We start from the raw sequence: 11331 nt of genomic DNA, 5'->3' as shown, positions 1-11331 counted from the left end.
TTAGGATATAAATTTTAATGTGGCTTTCATGTCAAAACAGTGACAATAAATGATAAATAATAATATTACAAAATTATAGGAACTGGAATGAGCTAATTTTGACTTTATATGAATTTTCTATAAGTTAAACCAATTCTATCATTTATTTCTACATAAAAAAAATTCGTTTCTATATTTATTTTCTAATTTTTCCAACTCACTGGACTGGGCGTCAAATACCAGAGAGCGCAAGGTCAGATCTACAAAACTCCCTAGACACAGCCAGACCTGCTGGTGGACCGCGGGTTCATTGTATAAGAGTGCAGGGGCTTATTTGAGAAAGGGCCGGGTGAAGGGGTATGTTTAAAGCTGAGCCGTCCGATTCTGAATCTAGGGACCGGATTAGGTCTCTTTTATCCGAACCGGTACGCAATTGTGGCCGCAGGATCAACCATCCACGGTCCAGTTTCAATTTCGCGAGATTGCATCTGGACCGACCATATCATGCTCAACAGCCCAGATTTAATGCGACGCGCGTCACTCCCCACCGTCGATCCGAGGATCAACCGCTCAGAACTGCCCACCGAACGGGTATGGCCAATCTAATCCACACCGTTCGCCAGCTGATCAAAGGCCCATGTCGCTCTCTCCCAAAACCCCTCACCGACACCCCTGACGGAACACCGGCGGCGACGCGACGCCCAGCACGGTGGTGCCATGGCTGGTGACAGCCCAAAGCGGCAACCGGTGCACGGAACATGAAATAAACTGGTGCAAAAGGACGTGTGAGTTATGGCGAAGCTATCCATGGGCTTACCGAAGACCGAGGTGAAGGTTGGAGAGCCGGCCACGGCATGGCAACGCGGAAGGCGCACCGACGAGGAATTCCTGGGCCCTAGGACGCCACCGCGCCCGAAGTCGCCGTGCTTCGATTCCCAGTGACCCAAGGAAATGCCCGAGCCTACAGCAGGGTCTCGGCGAGTAGGGAGCACCGAAAACACCGACGGCGGCGACTTCCTTCTCTGTAACCAGCATACGACGGCGAAGAAGTTTAGGCTAGTAGCACGACTTCGATTCCTTTTGTAGCCAGGTGGGCGCGAGCCAAGGAGGTTGCAACGACCCCCGATTTGCTGCGCGTATCACGGCAGTCGTTGCGCGAGCGAGGGACTCGGTCCCTGCGCGGAATTCGCGGCGTACAGAGTCCGAGGGCGCCGTTCGGCCGAGTCCGCGCGGCGAGGGAAGAGGAAGATCCCAGCGGAGCGGGCCCGCGCAGCAGTGGCTGGTGGTCTCGCGCGCGAGCCACTGACGCCGGCCGGGATGGCCCACACGCCAGCGAGAATGGGAACCGCGCGCGCGGGGAGAACAGACTGTGTCGTGGGGGACAGAGACCGACTGGTGGGCCACGGTCGACAGGTGCGAGCGCGAGCGGGATTACGTAGTGGGCCGCGCGGGTGTTAGAGGGATAGTGGGCCGAATTCGAGATCAGGGCCCAGCTGGGGCGGTTTTTGTTTTATTCTTTTCCTTTCTTATTTCTCTATTCTTTTTTTATATTTCCAAGTTCAATTTGAATTCGAATTTGAATTCAAACTTGTGCCTATTTTATTCTCAATTAATGTTTTGGAATTTAGAATATCAACTTTGGAGATATAATTATATCATATATTTTTATATACATTATTTCTTCTCTTCTCTTTTCATTTTTAAAAATCCCCATTTTCAAGTTAGGGTTTACTCCAACCTTAGAATTATTATCTTATTATTATTATTCTTATTTTTATTTTAATGCACAAACATAACTCCAATATTATGCATGTTCTTTTCTTTATCATTTGTTTTAATTCATCTCTCTTAATTATAGGTATGCTCTTTTCATGATGCAACTAAGGCACATAGAATAACGAAATCACTATATATTCCTTGTATACAATTTTGGGGTATTACACCCTGGTACCCACTAATTCCTCCAGCTCTTGGATCTCATTGGATAGCTGCTCCACCTGCAAGTCCTTTTCCACCATCTCAGTGGACAAATCAACCACAAGCTCCTCTCTGTTGTCCAAGGTGATCTTTGTTGCCTCCAATAGTCCCATCAGATGAGACATTGCCTCAACACGCATCACTTGCAGATGGTACAGAGCATTCATGCACCGTACGGTCAAGTGTGCAGTCTGACCTGGGTATATAGCCCAGATGTCCTTGGCATGCTCCACCCGATCCTTCCACATTGGGTCGTCCTCCCTTTCCGTGGGGAACAAGCCAATGGGGTGGGTAGACAGCTCCAAGGGATGGAATCCGCAGAAACTGGTCAACCCGTGCAGAGCAATCGCCTTGATCGTGTCCTCAGCCCGGTATCCAAAGGACTCAGAGTCCAGTGAACGCCAACCTGGCTGTAGGGGATGAGGCTCCAGGGTCATCCTTACCCTACAACGGGGCACTCGATGCTTCTCGAACTGCTGCACCGCGTACTAAGGAGGCGTCGTGTATCCGGTCCCCTGAAGTACCTCCCACAAAATACGGGGAAAGCCCTCTCGTGCAAGCCCGTCAGTGTGGGACAGTGCATTCCCGTCGTCTGAGGATCCGTGGGAAGTCATCTGTGTACGGTTAAGCATAAGTAAAAGAAAAAGAATTATAAAAAGAACAAGGAAAATAAGACTCAGCTTCTCTCTAATTAAAACAAAATAGGATTGGGGAACTTAGTTGGTCATAATTTAAGTCCTTACTAAATTTTCCATTTGTTTAATTTAAGAATGCATGCATGCTCGTCCTGAACGACCTCACAACAATGTAAAAGGAATAGGGAAGAACTCCTGTCCCTTAAAGTGGCCTGTAGGGCCTAATCACTTAGCCACCTAGCTACCCTTCTATCATCCTAAGGCTTCACGTCCTAGGTCTATCCTGCTCGTATTACGATCTATCCAACATTGTTTCTATCAAGTTTTACTTCGGAAAAAGGATGGTATTTATATTTTATTGATTCCTCTGTGGTGGTACGAGCTCCGATACCAGCTGTGGCGGAACTGCCCGAATTATTCCAACTTAAGTGCCTAAGTCCCGCCTTAGAGGCTAGACCACACTTAAATGGGAATAACCCGTCAATCCCTCGGATCTAGTCCGACAAGGCCACTGACAGGATCAAGTACCACAATCTCACTCGATGGTGAGTCACAGAGCAAATACAATAAAGCATAAAACCATGCATTAGAGAGTATTAAATTATTACATCATCATCGGAGTTTTTCAAAAGTAGTCATCATTGTTCGAAGTGCAGCAGAATAAAACTAACGGTAAATAAACAGAGAGATGGGGAAGCCTGTCCCATCACTCCTCATGCTCCGCCTCAGCCGAGGTAGGGTCCCACTCGACAGTCCAACCCGGTGGCAAGATGGACGGCCAAGTCACTCCAGCAACCATGTCCTCCAGAGAACCTGTAAAATTATGCCACAAGCAAGGCTGAGTATACTAATACTCAGCTAGACTTACCCGGTGTGAGGAGTCTACTCCTCTACCTCTAGACATGCAGCTGTTTGGCTGTGGGGTTTGGTTGCCAAAAGCACTAGCTGAGTTTCTAAGTCAAGTTTTAACTTTGTCAAATTTAAGTGTGACTCTCTTAAGGCTAAAAGTGTACTATCTACTCATACATGGTATCAAACATTTTTAGCAATCAACCTCTTTTGTCAACTCATCACATTTCCACTTGTTACTCAATGTAGCAGCATGGATCAAGCAGTCTCATTAGCTGCGAGAAGCAGACGATTCGAATCGAGTTTTCATCCTTGCAAGGTAAACCTAAACACACGACATGTAGGGGCACTCTGTCCCCACACGCATCAACCGTCCCCATCGATTCCCCGTCAGCAGATCAGGGCTCACCGCCTTGGCGTACAATGCCTCACTGACCCCGACTGCCGTCGTGCAGTGACCGCACTTGTACCCACCATAACCGGAATGGGAGACCACGTCTCAGGTCGCGTGAGGGGTAAAGTCTACTGCCAGGTTCAATCAGGTACTAGGCTTACCGATTTACCATATTTCTCGGCATGTGCTTAGTACGTTCAAACGCTTGACTCACGGTACCACACCTTAATCCTTATTCCAATTTTTTTCCTGTAGACAACCAATCCCCATGGATTGTTGCCCACAAACCAACATCAATATGATAAGAAAGTGGATACAGCCAATTCCTGACCTCGCGCGAGTGCTAGAAAAATCACTCGACTTCTACCGAGATCCTAATTAATAAAGCAGCTACTCGACTTAGCATACTAGTATTCATCTCAATGGGATTCCTGAGATCATGCAACTAGGGTTTCAAACAACTCCTAGACTTAAGTGCACAATCAATCCTACAATCATTAAGTATATTAAAATAGCATATTTAACAGGTTATGCATAAAACCGGGGCTTGCCTTCTAAGGCTGTGGCCGGCAGATCCTCTGGTGCAGGCTCGGGTGCTGGATCCGGGGCTACCTCCTGAGCAGCTCCTTGCTCCGGCACGAGGACGTACTCTCCGTCAGCAAGGTTACAGTCTATCGAATTGCAATGAACATGTATGTCATGATTATGCAGGATTTATAACATTATGCTAAGAGAAGAAAAACTAAGTTAATGAGTAACTTAGGGTGTCTGGGTCATACGTGGCTTTTAGTGGTTTATGCTTATCACTCTAGGTTTAGGTTTTGTTAGGGCTAGGCATAGTGAATTGGTATTGCCTTTATATATTTCAGTGGACAGGTTATAAAGGATTTTAGGATGACACTAATTCCTATTATTCATTTTTCCCTTTCTTTATTTTTTTATTTATGGTTTCTAGTGTAGGTTTGAACTACAACAGTGGTTTAAATTTTTCCAAAAAATCTGTAAAAATTACAGTGGGTTGCCATTGGTCATTATAGCCTGTTCTAGGAATTTGAGGTTTAAAATAAAAAGGCTATGCTTTAGACAAAAATAACAAAAGTTGTGTAAAATGGGCCACTTTGCACTACATCTCTTAATTAGGGGTGGGTTCTGTCCTAAGGGTTATTTTTGTTGGCATCTAACAGTAATAATAAGCTTCTGTGCCAAAGATCACAGAAAGCTAAGGGATGGTTATTTAGTTATGATTTTCTAAAGTTTAATGCCAAAAAGGCACTTTCTACTACATTGTTATTTGAAAAATGTCAAACAACAGATTTCATATTTTTCCTAAGTTTTTAATAACAAAACATTAATTATCCCAAGGGTTGGGGTGTTTTCATCTTGGGGTCATTTTTGTAGGGTTTTTCTAAGTTTTCCTTATTTTCCTAAAATAAAAGGGATCCTACTTATTTTATACTAAACCAGGGTATAATAGATTTTTTCTAGTGAACTACATTGAATAAGTACTCTAACAAAAATAGGAGTGCCCTCTGGTTCATCATTTTAATCACCTTTTTTATTTTTCTAAATCTTAAGCATATTGTAAAATAAATGATAAAAACTAACTTAATGGGTTGGACAGAGAGGTTTAGCATTTTTAAACAGGTCAGTAGGTGGATATAAACTTATCAAATTTTTCTAACCCTAGTCAAATAGTCCAACTATTTTTATCCCTATTATTTAGCTTTTGGTCAAAACAATAAATAAATCAGAACCCTAAAGTTTTCTCTAGTACATAGGGGTTTTATATTTTTCCTAAGCAGTTTACATTATTTAAAGTCTAACAAAATTGGTTTGACTAAATTTGGATGAATAAAACAGATGTTATGAATTATTCAAGTTCTGTTCAAAATTTAAATCAGATTTAATAAAGGTTTCCTGGAAAACTACTTTGCGCCGAGGACCCTGGGTTTAATCTAAATCAACTCTCGCAGTTATACCCCCGCGTTACTATTCATTTGAGTCTCTGACATTTCACAAAACCCCCCAGACTTCTTTCCTTCTCCCCCGCGGTCCTTCCCTAGGTTTAAACAGTACCCGCAAGAATGAAAAGGGTGGCGCGGCTTACCGGTGGCGAGGGAGGTCCGGCGAGGGGCAGGGTTGGCTCAGGGAGGCTCTGGCGGTCACAGCGATGTACGGCTCGACGGCGGGGATGGCCGGAATCGCTCGGTCCACGTGCGCAGGCGGGTGTCCTCGTTGGCGGCGAGTGTGCCGGCCAAATCACGGCGATCTGGTTCAATCCAATGGCACGGTGAGCTTCACGGGGTGATATAGAGGCTAGCTGTGCCTTGAATCGAAAAATGGCGTAGTGGCTTACCCGGTCTACGTTTGCCGGCGGTCGGAGGGATTCCGGCGACCGTGGACTGGCCTCTCCGGCGAAGCAGACTTCGATTCCTCGCTCGGGGAGCTTCACCAAGGTGTGCTCAGTCGTCTCCGAGGGTCGGACGGGGTTGGGAAAGGCTTGGCTGGTCGATCTACGGCGGCAGGGGCTCGGGTGGCCGCGGACACGCCGTGCACGGGCAAACGACGGTGAGTTTGAGCTCCGGTGAGGTTGAATGTGCGAGGAAGGGTATGGTCGACGCCTGAGTGGGCTTTATAGGCGCGGGCGCGGGCCATGGCGTTGGCTGGCCTTTGGCGCGACGCGGGGCGCGCGCGGGCGTGCTCTGGCGTGCACAGAGCGCGTCGAACACGTGTAGGTTTTCTTCTGCCCATGTTCCACAGCTCGCCCAAGTCGCAAACGTGCGAATCTTGGCAAAAATCCGGCGCGAGTCTTTTCCTGGCACCTAGGGCTGTCTCTCATCCGTGAGTCGCCATGGCAGATATGCCCTAGGTAGGGAGATCTTTGGAAGCCAAATCAGGTATGTCTCTCTGCCCACCTCGCGACAAGAACAATGCCAAGGCATGTCAAACGTCAAGGTCTCGGGCTCAACTTTTTCCAGTGGGTGCTCTAGGTGGTATGCCACATTTTTGGTATAGAACTTAGGTAGTTTTGATGCCATCTTCAAGGTGAACACGGTTGATCTTTAGATTAGGTGTAGTTTTTGACTTAGAGAGAATTTGAGAGCTCTAGCTCTTTCTCTACTTAAGGAAGGGATTTGGGGTTTCTCAAGGGGTCTTTTTGCAACATTTCCTTCCCATTTTTGCTGGTTATAAAGTTACTTAAAGTTTGGTTAAAGATTAACTCATGATTTGCACATTTGCTTATTCTCTCCCCCTCTCAACCATGGTTTTGGGAGATAGGGTTCAAGAGAGGTCTAGGGTTTACTCTCCTCTTGCCCAAGGTAGTAAGTGCACAAAAGCTTGAGTGATGCTCTTAGGTCATTAACAATCTTCATTAACACATGGTCTCCAAGGTTCTTATGTTCTCCTCAAGTTTCTACCACATGTGATCACAGTCATCAGTGCATAGATGTGCTCTAGCCATGGTAACACCTGAGGTGTTACAGCCTCATTAAAAACCTCACCCCCCGGGAGGAAAAGAGTGCGGGCCGGAATGATATTGTTTGGTGAATTACAAGGGCTTGTTAGCCCTGAAGATTCAAACAAAAAATTTACAGAGATTATCAATATTCCAGGAATGCTCTAGGTCCTCGCCGGATGGCGTTGTTAGCCTGTACGCGCTGGGGGATGCCTTCGTCTTGACGATGAAGGGACCCTCCCACTTTGGCTCCAGCTTGCCCTGTGACTCTGTCCGAGTTGTCTGTACGAGTACGAGGTCCCCTTCGTTGAATTCTCTTGGGATGACTGTGTGGTCGCGCCATGCCTTTGTTTGAGCTTTATATTTGTTGAGGGCCTGCAGGGCGAAGACACGGTCTCCGTCGATGAGGTCATTGGAAGTTGGTTCGTCTACGTCGGGGACGGCTGAAGCGCTTGTCCGTGGTGACCCATGTTTTATTTCCTGTAGGGTCATAGCCTCCGATCCATATAGCAGGCGAAAGGGAGTGAATCTAGTCGCCCGACACTCGATCGTGTTCAGCGCCCAGACTGCTTCAGGTAGCAGGTCGGCCCATTTACCCTTCTTGTCATCAAGAAGCATTTTCTTGATGGCCGTGAAAATTTTGCCGTTGGCGCGCTCCATGACGCCGTTAGACTGTGGGTGATATACTGAGGCGAAGGCAAGCTTGGTGCCAATGGAGAAGCAGAAGTCCCTGAAGTCCTGGCTGTCAAACTGTTTGCCGTTGTCAACTGTGAGCTCGGACGGGACTCCGAATCGGCAAACAATGTTTTGCCAGAAGAATTTCTGGGCAGTCTTCGATGTAATTGTGGATGCTGCCATTGCCTCGATCCACTTGGTAAAATACTCGACGGCGACGAAGGTGAACTTGAGGTTCCCTTGGGCCGTGGGTAGTGGCCCGACAATGTCCAGGCCCCAGCGCTGAAGGGGGCACGTGTGGGCGATCAGCTTTGTGAATTGCGAAGGGTTGCCCGAACGGGGGGAAACCTTCTGGCAGGCTTCGCACGACCTCGTGACTCAATTCGCGGCGCAGATCATAGCGGGCCAGTAGAAGCCTTGACGGATCACCTTGGTAGCGAGGGCCCTGGGCCCCGCGTGAGAGCCGCAAGTTCCGTTGTCAACTTCGTGCAGGATTTGGACGCCTTCGGTCTCGGTGATGCACTTAAGCATGGGTTGGCTGACCCCCTTCTTGTAAAGCTGGCCCTCAATGAGTGTGAAGTCCCGGCTTCGGTACTTGAGGCGCTTGGCCTCGTTGATGTCGCTTGGATGGTAATATCCCTACAGGAATAGGGTGATTGGTGTTCGCCAGCCTTCGGTCATGATGAAGTTGACTATGCGGTGGCCTTCGGTGTCATTGGTTATTTGTAGGCCCTCTGGGCTGCGGACGGCTGGCATGCCGATGACATGGTAGAACACGTCGGAGGGCAAGGCCTCGCCTCTAGCGGCTGCTTTGGCCAATGTGTCGGCCTCCTCGTTCTTGGCTCGGTCCACGTGCTGCAAGGTAAAGCCCTTAAATTGTCTCTCAAGACTGCGGACAGCCGTGAGATACTGCATGAGTGCGGGGTCTTTTGCTGCATAATCTTTTTCGACCTGGCCGACAACCACTTTGGAGTCTGTTTTGATTATGCAGGTAGTGACACCAAGTGCCCGTAGCTTGCGAAGGCCGAGGATGACAGCTTCGTACTCTGCTACATTATTTGTGCATCTGTCGGACTCCAGAGCAAAGCTGAGATGTGCTGCGTATCTGTGTTTGACCCTGGTGGGTGATGTGATGACTGCAGCTATGCCTGCCCCCGCATGGCACCATGCGTCGTCGCAGTGGATGGTCCACACCTTCTCTGCAAGCGTGTCTGGCTGTGTTATTGGCCCCGTCTAGTCAACGATGAAGTCTGCTAGGACTTGTGACTTGATGGTTGTCCTGGGCTCGAAGGTGATATGGTAACCGGAGAGCTCGGCTGCCTATTTGGCGATCCGGACAGACGCCTCCGGATTTCTAAATAATTCACCGAGTCCCCTGTCCGAGGTGACCCGCACCTTGAATGCTTCGAAATAGTGGCGCAACTTGCGTGATGCCATAACGACTACGTAGGCAATTTTTTCCAACTCCGTCATGTTGCATTTGGAGGTCGTGAGGACTTCGGAGACCTAATAAACTGGACACTGCCGAGTTGTGCCCTCTCTATCCTGCTCTTGGCCCAACGCTGCGCTGACTGCGTGTGGCGAAGCTGCGACGTAGAGCAACAGAGGTAGCAAGGGGTTGGGGCTTGTAAGGGTTGCCAACTCTGACAGGTGTTGCTTTAGTGATGCGAAGGCCGCCGCTTGCTCTGGTCCCCATGCAAAGTCTTTTGCACCGCGTAGCGTTTTGAGGAAAGGAAGGCTTCGCTCTGCGGACTTGGAAATGAATCTGTTGAGGGCGGCCAATCTGCCTGTCAGACGTTGGACATCTCTGGCTGACTGCAGAGGCGTCATGTTGATGATGGCCTGGATCTTGGTCGGGTTGGCTTCGATCCCACAGTGCGACACCAGGTAGCCTAGTATCTTCCCCTGGTGAACGCCGAAGACACACTTCTCGGGGTTTAGGCGAAGTCGTGCGTCCCGCATGTTCGCGAATGTTTCTGCGAGGTCGGCCAGATGGACCTCTTTGTTTTTGCTGGCGACGACGATGTCGTCCACATACGTGAATATTTTCCGGCCGACTTGGCTCTCGAGCACTGTCTTGGTGAGGCGAGAGAAGGTGGACCCAGCGTTCTTTAGTTACTTCGGCATTCTAACAAAGCAATACGTGCCGAAGGGTGTGATGAAACTAGTACTGGCCTTGTCTTCCTCCTTCATATATATTTGGTGATAGCTAGAAAAGCAGTCAAGGAGTGACATGACTTCGCATCCGGCCGCACTATCGACGATCTTGTCGATGAAACATTAAGTGTAGCAAAATAGTAAAATAGCATAATAAACGGTTATGCATAAAACCGGGGCTTGCCTTCCAAAGCTGGGGCAGGCAGATCCTCGATGGCAGGCTCTGGTGCTGGATCCGGGGCTACCTCCTGAGCAACTCCTTGCTCTGACACGAGGATATACTCTCCGTCAGCGAGGTTGCAATCTATCGAGTGCAATGAATAAGAAATATGTATGCTATGTCATGCAAGATTTAGTGACTATTATGCATAGTGAACAAAAACTAAGTTAGTTGATAACTTATGGTTTCCTTGTTATAAGAGGCTCTTAATGGTTTATGCTTATCCATTTAGGTTTGAGGTTTGCTTAGAGGTAAATATAGTGGATTAAGACTTGGGTTGCCCCTTGAAGGTTTTAGGAGATACCCAAGGGTTTTACTGCTTTGGTCAGGGTAACATTTATCTCCACTACTTAATTCTTTCTTTTCTTCTCTTTTTAGGATCTTAAGGTGGGTTTGAACTACAACAGTGACTTCAAAATTTCTAAAAATTCTGTAAAAATTTCAGTCGGTTACTATTGGTCACTGTAGTCTATCCTATAATTTTGAGGTCAAAAATAAAAGGAATATGCCCTGGACAAAAATAACAAAAGTTGGGGCAGAGGGGTCACTTTGCACTACATCTCCCATCTAGGTGTGGGTTTTGTACTAAGAGTTATTTTTGCTGGTATCTGTGGGTAATAACATGCTTCTGTGCCAAAAATCACAGAGGGTTACTGTGACACCCCAGGTGTCTAATTCGTGTTATGTCGGGAAATTTATCCTAATCTCGGACGCTCAGTGAAAAATTCTATTTCTCGACCGTGTTTATATCCATTTATCAAGTTACTTGTGAAGGTTTCACCGATTTCTGAATTTATTCGAATCTATAGAACGACCAAATTTGGAGCCTGTTAAAACTTTTGTTTCTCGGCACGAATGCGAACTCGATAGTCATTCTCAATTTATCAAACTCGTCTAAAGCTCATTTAATCAAACGCTCGACAGCTGCTAGTCGAGCTGTGTCCGACTCCGATTTTTCGATGTTCGATCTATGTCCAAAAAATTAATC

This window comes from Zea mays, chromosome 3 (genome assembly GCF_902167145.1).
Source record: "Zea mays cultivar B73 chromosome 3, Zm-B73-REFERENCE-NAM-5.0, whole genome shotgun sequence".
Taxonomy (NCBI): domain Eukaryota; kingdom Viridiplantae; phylum Streptophyta; class Magnoliopsida; order Poales; family Poaceae; genus Zea; species Zea mays.
Note: the sequence above shows the minus strand (reverse complement) of the source record.